The sequence below is a fragment of the Podarcis melisellensis genome (assembly GCF_964234715.1).
Source record: "Podarcis melisellensis genome assembly, chromosome: 10".
Taxonomy (NCBI): Eukaryota; Metazoa; Chordata; class Lepidosauria; order Squamata; family Lacertidae; genus Podarcis; species Podarcis melisellensis.
This window is the reverse complement of record NC_138542.1, coordinates 3,450,570-3,465,205: the sequence shown is the minus strand read 5'-3', so window position 1 is coordinate 3,465,205 and position 14,636 is coordinate 3,450,570. Positions and strand designations below refer to the sequence as shown.

At 42.5% G+C, this 14,636-nt stretch overlaps 1 protein-coding gene across 1 annotated transcript in view; it reads right to left on the bottom strand.

Moving 5' to 3' along the window:
* The window catches only part of STK38L (serine/threonine kinase 38 like), a 44,813-nt gene extending 30,432 nt beyond the window's left edge, over positions 1-14,381 (bottom strand). The window contains exon 1 of the mRNA XM_081927772.1: positions 14,300-14,381. The gene's annotated coding sequence lies outside the window, so the exon portion shown is untranslated. The remainder of the gene's footprint in view (positions 1-14,299) is intronic.
* Positions 14,382-14,636: the final 255 nt, after the last annotated feature.

Genomic DNA, 14,636 nt, shown 5'->3' with positions numbered 1-14,636 from the left:
GGAGAGCTGGTTAGAATCCTCTTCTCCCTGAATACTGATTTTTTATTTGCAGGGAGTTTTTCATATTGCAGAGCACTCCAAAATAAAATGTTCCCCAATCATCATCAATCTTTATTACGGTCCAGGCAAGTCACAGTCTCTCAGAGTATAGCCCCTTACCTAACCAACCTAAGGCCAGAGCTCTTATTATGTAATAAAAATAATTATTTGAAGACTAAAACAAGGTAGCTTTGTTATATATTTGGCAGGAGTATGATATATGACAATAAATGTTAACTCAGTCACAATAATCTACCAGCACTCCACTAACATATTAGCGAGTCTCTCACAATATAGAATCAATGTTATAGTCCAGCGAACGCTAGTTTGCAAGAGCTTCGGATACAGTTTTACTTTAGACTTCTGTGGTAGCATGAACAAGCGTTACATGGGCTCTTGAGCACCAGAGTTTCAATGAACAACTTGGCATCCGGACCTGTTTACACCATCATGTTACAAAATTTTAACTGAGGATTATTATCCAAAAATAATAAACAAAGCTTGGCTTTGTTTGTGGGCAGAGACTCTAGCATTTTTTCCAGTCACATCCTCTGCCCATCCTTTCAGATTACTGTGTCGTGGTTATGAATGGTAAACACTACCTAACAAATGTTTATACAGTCAGTTTGTCAGCGTTAAAAAGGGTTGCCGATTCATCCACTCTTTATCATAGAATCTTTTGCTTCAGTTTAGCCTCACACCATTGTTGTGTGAAATGCCAATGGAAGGGGCGCGTTAAGTGATTGTAATCCAGGGATATGCATTATGTAAATAAACCCTCCAAGGTGTCCTCACATTTTGTGTGTGTTGTGTCTCATACACTGAAGGCACACTGGCTCTTCCTAGATAATTATTAGCTTTTAAAGGACTGAGCTTAGTTGATACGTTATGGTGTTTTTTTTTAAGCAGATCTACTCTTGTAGAACTGACCCTTGTATCTCTGTACCTTCTATCCTACCCTGGTACTACACTGAGATAAAATATACAGTGGTACCTTGGATTACAAACTTAATCTGTTCCAGAAGTCTGTTCTTAAACCAAAGCATTCTTAAACCAAGGCGTGCTTTGCTAGAGCAGTGGGAACTCAATTTACAAATGGAACACACTCAACAGGAAGAGAAACATGTTCTTATTCCAAGGCAAAGTTCATAAACCAAAACACCTACTTCTGGGTTTGCAGAGTTCTTAATTCAAGTTGTTCATAAACTAAGCTGCTCTTAAACAAAGGTTCCACTGTACTTTAAATGAAAAAGACAAGATAAAAATATTTAAAATAAAAAATCAGAAGGTACTATTTTCCTTTTAAAGGGCAACAGCCAGTCAGTCTTTGTGTAAATCAAAAAGAAACTTGCAAAAGAGAAATGCAGAGCTCCCCTTATTCTTCTTCTTTGACAAAGTAAACATTACATACTCAGGGCACTATCATGGGCAGAAGAGAATGGCGTATGAAAACCAAATGTGTGCAGGTATAGCAACTGTACATGAGCAGTGAGCCATAACAAGAGTGCTATGATTCTACGTCTGACTTCATCTCATAAGTGAGGTGCTTTGCTGACAACATTATCAATACCCTTGAATACAAGGAAACTGCACCCAAGCAACAAGTTCAGTTGTTCCAGACAGAAGCTTCGTCATCTATCCAAGACAAATATGGAATTTTTTCGGAACAGCCTACTAGTGCGCAATATCTTGGCTGTTTTATGTTTTATGACTAAAGGGCAGGAAAAAAGTCCCTTAAAATAACCGCTCCAGTAAATAGCCAGTCATCCTTTTGCTGCCAAAAGAAACTGAAAGCCCATGGGAATAATAATAACCAAGAGAAGTTTGCATAGTCTGAGTGAGAGACTAAAGTTAGGAAGGGCCATGGAAGAAAAAAATAACCACAAAACTTGGTCATTAAAGTCCTAAATTGCTAGACTTCCTGCAAATGACTTGTGGGTATAGACTCTGAATTAAATACCAGAAAACACTTCTTAAGAGTGAAAGACCAAAGCTCAGTGACAGAACACAAACTTTGTATGAAAAAGATCCCAAGTTCAAACCCTACTGTATTCTGCAGTACCATTGTCAGTCAGTACAGAGACAATATTGAGCTAGAGAGACCAATAGCCTGAGTATAAGCCAATTTCTTATACTCTAAACTGCTGAACCAAGAAGCCACTCCATATGTTGGATCAGCTTGCTATCAGCTATTACATAATCAACAACCATACCATCACCATTGTGTCTGGGGAGGAAAAGAAAAGACTGTTTGTGTTAATAACCTGGACATACTTACCGTATTTTTCACCCTATAGGACGCACTTTTTCCCTTCCAAAAATGAAGGGGAAATGTGTGTGCATCCTATGGGGCAAATGCAGGCTTCAGGAAGCTATCCGCAAGCCTTGGGAGCACGCGGGAGTTCCCACCGGGCTCCCAAGGCTTGCGGACAGCAGCCTGCAGCCCGAAACCCGGGGAGCGCAGCGGAGCGCGCTCCAGGCTTCGGGCAGATATCCGCAAGCCTTGGGAGCCCAGCATGACTTCCCGCCGGGCTCCCAAGGCTTGCGGACAGCAGCCTGCAGCCCATAACCCGGGGAGCACGGCGGAGCGTGCCCCAGGCTTCAGGCAGATATCTGCAAGCCTTGGGAGCCCGGCAGGAGTTTCAGCCGGGCTCCCCAGGCTTGCGGATAGCAGCCTGCATCCCAAAGCCTGGGGCGCACTGAGCAGCTTGGTGCAGAGCCAAATGGAGGCTTGATTTCAAGTCTCCAGCACCCTCAGGAATAAAATCGCCTTGAACGACTGCAAAAACGTTCTTCACCTTTCTCAACACACCTCCTGAAAGGTAATGCTGCGGGGCTTGCGAGTGTTATACTGCTGCACTGCAGGGATTTCCTACCAATGGGGGTTCCCATTTAAGTTGTTGGTGCAAGTCATGGCAAATACATTGCTGCCTCCGATGAACAGCAGGTGGAAAATATTCTCCATGAACTTAAAATTGCAATCCCCAAAGTGGCTGCAAGAGGTGGAGCTAACCCCCCTCCTCTTCCTCATGGTTCATACAGAAAAAGAAAAAGAAAAGCTCTGCAGCAGAGTCTCTTCATTCGTACCATGGCTCTTAGGCCTTCATACAGCATAAACTCTTGGCTAGGAGTTGTTCAAATTAAACCAAACAGTTAGCCATCAGGCTTATTATGACTAACTCATGAGGGAGAGGGTGTGGGGCAGAAAGATCTTCCCCCGCCTCAGCCTCCCTTCTGTTCCTTGGTGTGCTAAGCTCTCTACAGCTTCCCCGATCCCAGCCGCAGATAGCTGGATGCACCTTGAACAGTTTGCTATGTTAAAAGTTGAATTTCTCTGTTCTTGTTCTTCTCTCCCATTGAGAGTTTTTGCGCAGTGCAATCAACCCTCAAGCACACTACTTCCTCATTCAACATCTTGTATAAGCACCATTTGTTCTCAACTATGGTTATAGTGCCACCCATTTGTATTTTTACATTCATTATTCTTACTGCATTTCTATGTGCTTATGTCAATAACCATTCTGTATGAAAAATGATGATGTTGATGATAATGATGTTTCTTATTGAATAAAGGGGGGGGGGGCGACAAGCCAGCCTCTCCACATTCCATGGTTTCATCAGGTAGTTCTTTGGGTCCTAAGCAGTTTCAAGCATGGCTTCCAGAAAAATCTAGTTCTGGACATTCTGGTGGTGATGAGATGCTTGTAACTCAAGACTCCATCGTCCCTTCTCCCATCCTTAGCTACTGATTGCTTCTACTGTAAAGCAAAGGTTGCTGACAATGTTGTATACTCCTAGCACCTTGCTCTGCAATTGACGCTGACAGATCTCAGTCTTTGGCCAGGTGTAATGACAAACTACCCTATCAAAGCACAAGAGCAAAATGGCAGAAGGCCCTTGCCTAGGAAGTGATGAGCTGGTGAAACCATCAATGAACCACACTGAAACTCTCACTTCAGCACAAATCTTCAGTTGAACACATCTGGAGGCAGGTGCTGAGGATATGCAACTGAAGCAAAATAAAGAAACTAATTCAGAAAATCATTTTCTGCTTTGAGTACAAACATATTCAAAGAAAGAGCTGTATCTGTTTTCACAGGAAATCTATGCTAGACCTGCTCTCTGCCACAACACACCCATACAAAAAGGAAGAAGGGCCTTTGGTTGCAGACACTTGATAGAGAGGCTGGTTGGTATTTGGTAACCAGCGGAGAACATGCAGGGATGAACACACCTAATTTTCACCAATAAATTCAAGACACTTCACACACGATAACTTCCTACTCAAACATCCATTGCCATAGTGGAACACACACATATGGTTGAAAAGCTCTAATCTTCCATGGTTGCCCAATGTACACCTGCATTTTAAAAATGTGGCGCAGTGCATGGAGAACTCGACTACCTTTTACACTGGAATGCTGTGCCTGTAACATTATTACAGTATTGTAAAAGAAGGTCTGCTTCTTCGCCCACTTACCCTGGGTCATGGCATGGGGGAGTTTTATTTCGTAAGCTGCCAGGGGTGGGGTCCTGCTGGGGTTATAAGGTAGGATAATAATTGAAGAATAATAAATAAACCAGCTATTGTTATTGTCAACTGGCTCTTTAAACACAATTCCAGATACATATTCCCAATGGTTTTTAAGTGATCTGAAGCTTTATGTCCTGAAATAAAAGTTTTGCTTACATTCATGATAATAAAGTCACTAGCTTCTTTTATAGCAGTGCCAACCAGGCTGCCAACTTCAATCATTTTCATTTCATTTATTGAATTTATAACCTTATGACAATGCAATAGGGCTCGGAGATGTCAGCTTTTCAACATCACCATGTATTGCCAGGCAAACACCGTGATCTGGCAGTACATTGTGACATTCAAATCCTTTCTTGGAAGAGTGCGTTCCTGTAAGCCGCTTTACACTTAAGTCAGTTGGATTCCCTGGAGAGATCTGGATGCAACGGTATCCCAAACCCCCTTTGCATGTTTGCTGTGAAGCGAGCACAGTGGGCTTTTACTCCCAAGTAAAAATGCCGGATTTGCAGCCTTTAATGCACAACTGCAGTCTGCTAGTTTGAAGAGGACAGGATTGCAGTGCACATGAAAAAAGAAGAGTTTGCAAGGCCAGGTGGCGGTGAGGAAAGAGGGTGTCACAGGACTTGGGAATCTTGTAGAAGCAGTGGAGGGGATGGGAGAGGCAGAATCTGCACCCACCCCAGGCTCTGTTGTGCTAGACATGATGGCCGAGTAAGGCCTGACCTGGGGGCGGAAGCGCCGGCAAGGAGGGGCGAGGCAGTGGCAGCATCCCTTTCCCGCTGCCCCTCTCTCCAGCTGGGCTGCTCCGTGTGCCCATCCACCCCAGGTGGCAGAAGGGTAAACTATGCCACTGAACCCAACACAAGCTGTGTCCTTTGGTCAGCTTGGTAATTTCACACTTGGACTTAATGGCCTTATAGAGCAGCCCCTTTAGATGGGAATTGCTTTAATCTTTTGCCAACCCCAATTATAAAAAACATACTCTGAGCATGTGATGCATTCTATTTTAAGGTTGCTTAAAATCATGTCAGCATGATGACTCCAAGTTTGCCTTTGCAAAATACATTTACTTAGGATTAAGCTTCAGTTTGTTGTAAGAAAAGGGTAATATATTCCTTAAAGTAAACAATAATAGAGTGAGTACCTGAAACCATTATAACACACTTTTCAAAATAAGGAATAAAGTATGCTGTGATGACCAAAATCAGTCCCGGTGGGTCATACCCGTGCCAGCATAAGAATTGGTCTGGGCTTCTTCGCTGCCACACTCTGGGTGGCCATTTGGGTGGGAGCTGGGTTGCAGCGCCCTAGATTTTAGCAGCAAGCATCTGTTCTAGCTGCATCACTGCATTCAGTCAATCTAGATCCCGTATCATCTCTACTAGTGACTATAACAAATAAAGTGCAAGTTCAGCCTGATTCTTGAATGCCTTAAAGTAAATGTACTCATTTATTAGCTGTTAGGGTCCAGCTATTTCTTTGTGGACATTTATAAAACCCTATATGCTTTTGAGATGAAAGAGCGTCTCTATTAATTACTTCTCCTAATCTCAGCAAAATAAACTGCCTGGCGTTTAGGACTGTAACCTTGCACCTGGCAAGCATTTGTTACAATGTTTGCTATTTTTAGCCTTACAGTATTTCTGTGCTTCCTTATTTCAGTTGGGTCGTTGAACTTTCTATGAGTTCACCACCATTTGGATTTAGTATTCATTGAATTCTAGGTCAAGGATGGAGGCAGGGAGATTGGCACATTACTAGTAGCAAAAGGTTTTAAAAGGCCACCTGCTAGGAGGAATGTTGATAAAATGATTGGATTTAGTCGAGATGACAAAGTTAATGTATTTAATCACAGAAAAATCATTATTGACATTTATTAAGGGTTGGAAACTTCTTATGGACTTCTTGCATGAAAGAGAAAATGAACTAATATCTGAATCTAAAGATTGAAAAAAACATTGGCTTACCGAAAACAGAATAGTTGGATGGAAATGAGTGAATGCTATATTTAGTGGAAAAAGGGAATTGAAGACTTTATCTTTTTTCATTTTTCTATCTTTCCCTTTTCTCTCCACCCCCTTCTTCTTCTTTCTTCTCTTGTTCCTTTTCAGATTATAATTTTAAAGTATTTGTTTTATTCTGATGTATTATAAAAAGATACTTTGTATTGGTATGAACTTTTGTAGATCTTTGGGTAAGTATAAATATTTTCTTTAAAAAAGGCCACCTGCAATTGGTCGATGGGACACTAATGAAAGGTTGAGATGAGAATGAGAGTTTGTAACACAGGTAGAGCATGTATATAATGCATCTTCCAATATAAAGCCTGCAATTTAGAGTATTTATGCTGCAACAGTAGTTTCAAACACAGGGATATAGTGCTTCAAACGCAGGAATATATGTTTCATGCAGTACAATACAAAGCAAGCAGCTGTTCCTGTTTTGAGGCAAGAAGATTCTGTCTGGGTACAGGAAGGGAGATTGGTTTAAACAGTACCAAAATGGTATAATTAATTAATTAATTAATTAATAATATTTGTGACCTACCTATCTGATTGGGTTGCCCCAGCCACTCTGGGAAGCTTCCATTACGCAAAAACATAATAAAATGTCAAACGTAAAAAACTTCCCGATACAAAGCTGCCTTCAGATGTCTTCTAAAAGTTTTGTACAGTGGTACCTTGGGTTAAGTACTTAATTCGTTCCGGAGGTCCATTCTTAACATGAAACTGTTCTTAACCTGAGGTACCACTTTAGCTAATGGGGCTTCCCACTGCCGCGGCACCGCCGATGCACGATTTCTGTTCTCATCCTGAAGCAAAGTTCTTAACCTGAAGCACTATTTCTGGCTTAGCGGAGTCTGTAAGCTGAAGCATATGTAACCCGAGGTACCATTGTACAGAGGAAAGAAGTCTACTATTTTCCTCTGTAAGCCCTCCACACTGTTTAATTCTCCAACATGCAGTGGTTCAGTTCCAAAGAGACACATCTCCACACAACTTCCACATACGCTTTGGGAGGGGTCTTTAGCTTCCAATCATTTATACATAAAGTTTACTGAGGAACAATCAAATAAAAATAAGTTCAAACAGACACATACAACCACCTCAGTTCTAGGGCCCACAAAGGCCGAGATGGCTACTTACCCATACAGCATTTTTAACATATAAAGTGCATTATACAATATATTTGTTTTTGGTACTGACAGCTCTGTCAGACTCACAGAACTGGAAGGGACCAAGAGGATCATCTAGTCCAACCCCCTGCAATACAGGAATCTTTTGCCCAACGTGGGGCTTGAGCCCATAACCCTGAGATTAAGACTTTCACACTCTATTTTATTGCCATTTTACTCAAACTGAGGTCTCAGCAGAATGATGCATCTACTACATCTTCTAAGGCTGTCTTTGGAGTTGTATGTTATTATTCCTATAAGATTAGCATCAATTGCAAGTCATAGTGAGCCACGGTTTGACTAAAACTATGGTTTATTTGTGAACATGGCTCCCTCCTGCTGCAGGGGTTTGTATGTGGGGTGAAACACAGTGCCTCACAGACCTCAAACAAGTGTTGCTGGTCACAAAAAGTAAGCAAGAAATAAAGCAAGCTTTGTTCTTGGTGTCAAACAATCCATAGGTCGAGTTCATACAACATAACAAGCCATACCACGTTTTATTTGAGCCATGTGGGTGCTTTGGTTGGGGGGGGGAGATTATGAACTGTGTAGAGGCCCACATGGGGGGGGGAGCTGATTTAACCATGGTTTAACTGTGGTTTATCATGATACGCGAACAAGACCACCATATACCCTTCTGAGTACAGTTGAAAACAATGTGACAAGAGATTTTTCTTCCCAGCACAGCACATTACAATTGTTTCAACAGGCAGAAAAATCATTTAAGTGGTCCACAAAGATCATCAGCATGAGGGGAAGAGTTTGGGAACCACAGTTATAAAGCATCCCATAACAAGAACCTTTGAGAACCTCAGTCCAATGAGTCCAGCACAACAGACTGTAGCAAATGTAGGCATTTCTTTAGGGTTTACAAGAATGGCCTCAACATCCTTTGCAGAAACATGGTATAAAACAACAAATAACTACACTTCAATTGCAAGGAACAAATGTCTGAGGCATTTCACTGGTCCGTCTAAACTTTTGTTTTCAGTTATTCTTAGAGAAACATGTCCTTTTGCTCACTCGCTTCTGCAGATGGAGGGAGAGAGCAATTGCCAAAAGACATTCAGATGCCATGGATACATAGATCTTCTCAGCCGGATAAGACTCTCTCTGGCATTTCATGCACCAGGCCAGAACGTACAGCATTGGACTGCACTGGCAACCAATCATAACTCAGCTGTTAGCATAGTTTTGAGGCAATAGTTATTGTCTCTGTTCTTATTTTCATCATGGTTCCTTGATCAAGATGCATTCAACATCCTTTTAAAAATATTTGTAACAAATGTTTGACAGACAATTAAAACTTTAGTTTTGTTGCTTGTTTACAGAACTCGTTCTCTGAAGAATGTCATAATGCAATTACCGTCAATAGTAGGTCTCTTATAAATGTAGCTATACACCAAAATGAACAGAGAGTGAGATAAGATTATGTGATTTTATTTTCAATAGGATGTTTGATTTATGCCAGCCATCATTACCAAAAGATATGCAAAGCCTAGATCAACAAAACCAAACAATTTACTGCATAATACCAGTCTACTCTTTACATCTGAGTGATGAATACTGCATTTAAAGTAATTCCTTTTATTATCCTAACAGATGAGCTTGCTACAGATCTTTCGTGATATAATTTCAGAGATTAAGCTGTTTCACGTTTTTTATTCATCTATCTGCATTTGAGAGAATATAAGGATATGACTGTTAAAAAGCCTAAAAGAGGAATAAATTCAAAAATATTTCACATGTAAACAATAATATCATTTTCACAGGTTGGGTAAAGAGAGATTTATTCACATTCATATTCATATTTCTGATATTTTTTTGCAACTTGCTACAAAGATAAAGCCAAGCCTATAAAAACAGTCTCGACTATTTAAACTATAGCAAGGATGAACAAACTGTACTTGATAGGACCATGAATAAATTGTATCTGGATCCAAAATCTAATCAAGGTGTGTGGTTTTTGCTTTATTTAAAGTCTACCATTTAACTTGTAAAGAAAAGAAACTTGTTCTCTCCTCAGGTATTTTATGCAGCACCTGAGCACCTGAGCCCCACATAACCTAAACCCTTGCTGATACTAGTGCTGACTTTGGTGGAGTGTCCTCATGCTACTGTCTTGTACACAGCTATCTACAAGAGTGACCACTGAAAATACAGAAGCTGACAATCTCTAAGCTAGAAGAAAAAGGGATATAAGTTTGCAGGAGCAGAATAATGATTCCCCCCCCCCCCGGAAAGAACAGCATCACATTTTCATTCTCTCTACCAAGGATAGGACAAGTAGTAGTAGTCATAAAGAACAAAGATTTATGCTAAATGTTACAAACAGCAAGTGTGGTTTATCCCTGGATTTATCCAAAGGCCTATGGAAATGGAGGAAGCTTCTTCTTTGGTAAGTTGCAAAAAAAAAAAAAAAAAAAAAGCTGGACAGAAGGAGTGGATTAAGCAAGTGACATCAGGATCGTCCCAACTCTTACTCTGAACACACATTGAGTGTTTATTTCTGCTTCTAGCTGCCTGAACTGTTGCCTCCAAGAAATGTTTGAAATTAGCCCAGACGCATTCTGCACCTGGCTATCGACCACTTGGAAATGAGTGAAGATACCTGGGTGCCAGGATGGCACCTGACAACTCCACCATCTGGAGATGCATGCCTGGGGATCACTAGATCCTGACTGTTTTCACACACTAATACCATAGCCTGTACAATTCTATCAGTTATATTTTATCTACACAATCAGAATGAATTTAGGGAACCAAAATGCTTCTTCTATGCAGCCTGGCAACTATAATCTTGGTTTAAGGAGCCACTTGGTGTCTAGCTTCTATATCTGAGTTTCCAACACTGCCTCCGAGATTCACATCTCTCAATGAGAACTAAGCCAGTACAAGATTTCCACAAACAGCCTATGAAAAGACTGGTCTTTCTGCTTAAAGATAAGGTGGCTTATATTACTTTAAAGGGGGATTTTTATGAAGAATAGTTCCATAAATGGCTATTGGCCATGCCATCTAAATACAACCCCTGTGTAAGAGATCCTATGAATACTAGCTGCTGGATGGCAAAAAGGAGAAGACTGTTCTCTTCATCCTTACCAAAGGGCTTCCCAAAGAATCTGTCTTGCCATTGTTTGAGAATGGGTGGTAGACTAGATCCAGAGAGGCTTATATATTATTACATATATCATGTGAACCAGGCATAGGCAAACTTGGCTCTCCAGATGTTTTGGGACTACAACTTCCATCATCCCTAGCTAACAGGACCAGTGGTCAAGGATGATGGGAGTTGTAGTCCCAAAACATCTGTAGGGCCAAGTTTGCCCATGCCTGATGTAAACTTTTACATATTACTAGGATGCATACTCTGTTGAGGGCCGCTTACTGCATTATCCGGAAGTTCCTTGGCTTGACAAAACTCATGAAAGTCAATAAAACTTCACTGACTTTTCAGCTAGTAAGTAGTCCAGTTGCAGGTAATCAAGAAATTAATGAAAATGGCAGTGAATGCAAAATAACCAGGAAAAGCTGTTAACGAGATTTACAGTGGTACCTCGGGTTACAGATGCTTCAGGTTACAGATGCTTCAGGTTACAGACTCCGCTAACCCAGAAATAGTACCTCAGGTAAAGAACTTTGCTTCAGGATGAGAACAGAAATCGCGTGGCGGCCAGAGGCCCCATTAGCTAAAGTGGTAACTCAGGTTAAGAACAGTTTCAGGTTAAGAACGGACCTCCAGAACAAATTAAATTCTTAACCCCAGGTACCACTGTATTTTTATTTCCTGCTCTTTCTTGCTGTCTGAAGAGAAGCAAATCTATTTCACAATATATTCCACAGAACCCTGTACTGTATACATGTAGCAGTGCATACATCCCTCTCCACTGAGATCCATTTACAGAAAGTGACTTTGCAGAACTGTCTGCAACACAGCAGGATATTTGGGAATTGAGATAAAGTAAAACACAAAAATAGACTTCAGACATGATGACCGACACCTCTATATGGAACAAGCACAAAGGGAAACATGAGCTCAGCACATACTTAATGATAATGAAATAGTTCTCCGCTAAGAGCATTAAAAAAATTAACTCCTAATAAAACAAACCTGCTAATCAAAAATACAGATTTTAATCTTGTTCACCAACTTCTTTGTTCTCATGTACCATTTTGTCTCATGTATGCACTTGAAAGGTTTGCTTTAACAAACTTGACTTTACAGTACTTCTTTAAAGCATCAGGCCTACAACCTAAACATATTATACTTTGTGTGCATACCTTTAGCTCTTTTTCCAAACCCATTTTAAAATGATACAGACCAAGCAGACCCTAAACTAACAAAACTACAAGTTTGATCAGGAAGTCAAGTTAACCTTTAAGTTATGCCCTTTGGACATTGCTTCATAGAACAGTCTATTTGTTTTAAAGCACGTTTCCCATCACTTCAAGTTTGGCTAACAATAGCATTTCAAATTTGGAAAAAAATAAATAAAACTGAACATATCTGAACTAAGTATTATGCTTGTACTTACAAGCATGCTTTATCATGCTTGTAAATCCTTGTACAACAACAACAACAATATTTATTACGGCCGTAGGCCCATACCGGTAAAAACAACACATAAATAACAGCTTGTGCACGTGGGAAAAAAAACAGCCGCTAAAACACCACTATAACAATAAAATACTATAAGGTAGAATGGCATACTACGCCTTAGTTAGCTTGTAGTGCTCCTTGGTGTCGCTTTTGGGTAAGGACAGCGACCAGGAACCTAGCCACTTTCAGGGTCGTATGAGTATCCTTATCCTGCAAGATTTGGGCAAGGTGGAATTTTGGTGGGGTACCCTCTAGTTTCTGTATGATTGATCCCAACAAATTTGCCCGTGGCACGTTGAACAGGGGGCAAGTGAACATAATGTGCTGGAGCGACTCCGGCGTCTCCTTATCACATTCGCACATGGCGGGGGCTTGGCCCTTTGAGAATCTATGTCTCAGGACATTGGAGGGAAAAACGTTGAACCTCGCTTTGGTGAAGGCCAGTCTATGGGCAACAGTCGAAAGGGAGGAGAGGTATGATGGAACGCAGTAAGTTAAAGTGATACCAATGTTCTGGGGCGAACAAACACCTCCCCCCAGCATATAATTTCGCTGTAGATCGATGTCATCCAGTCTTTGGCGGATCAGTCTTTGAGCAGTAATTTGGTCTAGTTTTAGGGAATCTGAAGGAGAGATTCCATAACTCAGGAGTTTGGCATGAATTCTACTGGTCCAAAGGCTAGAGAATTCATCACACCATAAGCATTGGACAAGGTAGTGGTTTGGTAATCTATGCCACAATGATAACCAATAATTGAAGACTTGCTTCCACAGGCAAGTTTCTAAGGATGCGATCTTCAGTTCTAGTCGCATGGCTGCGTTACTTACGCACAGGGGGAGCATTAGGAGCCGACGTAGGAATTGATTTTGCAGTAAATCCTTGTACAAAGATGCCACATTATGGAATGTATCTGACAGAATACGCAGGTCACAAAGGTGCCAACAGTGGGTTATTTAGCAAGAGGATGGGGAAAAGACGGGAACAGTTTTACTGTTGAGCTCTCTTGGTAAAATATTTGGGAATCACAACCCATAAAAGTATTCAGAGAAATCCTATGCATGCTTCCTTGGGAATAAGTTGCATGGGGCTCGGTCCCAAGTAAGCACGCATACAGCAGCAGTCTAAAACATGCCAACTTTTCAGAAAGAATGTAAACCTGCTGAAGTCACTGGAAAAATTGGGAACCCAGAGCATTTTGAGATCACAACTTGATCTGAATGCATACGCACAGCTGAAATCCAAACCAACTGATGGCGCACATCCACAAGGGTGAAACTGAAGGTGACTTGGCACACGTGCCAATCTACGTTTGGAACAGAGGAGTTTCTGTGTGGAATCTTTGCTATGAATTCAGTGACAACCCCTTTGCCACATTAGCAAGGCTCTGAAACAGCCAGCCAAATGAGCGAGTGGAAATCATTTCTCTCATACTGGGAAGCAGATCTGGGGCTTGCAACTGAGTCACAGCTTGTCCTTTAGCTGCCCCCACTTCTCGGGTGAAAAGGGGCACTTCTCAACCCTGTCACAGGCTGCGGGTAACAAGGCACCTCCTTTTTCCACTGTGCCCAATACTGTGCCCACTTGGGGAGGGGGCAGCAGGAGACAGGAAAAGATAAAGTGGCAGCGTTTCTATTACATGCATACACTCTCCCCTCTTTCTGGACTCATCTCTGCTCCTCTCTCGGCAGAAGCATCTGGCATTTCCCCCCAAGGTGATGGCTCTGGCCTCTGCCGAAGGCTCATGAGAGAGAAAGAAAGAGAGAGAGAAAGAGAGAGAAAGAGAAAGAGAGAGAGAGGGGGGGGCTCCCCACATGACCTCCGTGTAGGTGTGACAGTGCACCAAAGTGAACCAAGTCTCCCGCCCGCCCGCCCAGCCTCCCCCTCGCCCCCTCTCTCGGACGCGGCTGGGCTTCCCCGGCGCAGCCCTCCTTCCCCGTCCGCACTCACCGCGCCAAGCCTTCGCGCTCTCCGCAGCCCCGGCGCCCGGTGCCTCGAATGGAGGGAGGGAGGGAGGGAGGAGGGAGGCAGCGGCGGCCGAGCGAGCGAGCGAGCGAGCAGGAGGGATCTCTCTGTTTACTAGCCAGTTCTCGCGAGAGGGTGGATCCCTGGCCCGGGCGAGGGAGGGGCGCCGGGAGCCGCTGCTTATTGGCTTCTCGGCGCGGCTGAGGCGGGCGCACGTGCAGCTGGGGATCCCGGCGCGGGACTGGCTGGTGGGTGAGCCGGGGAGCCGCGCTGCGCGGTCGGGAAGGAGCGGGGCCCTGCGCGGGGCGCCCCGGCTGAGGAT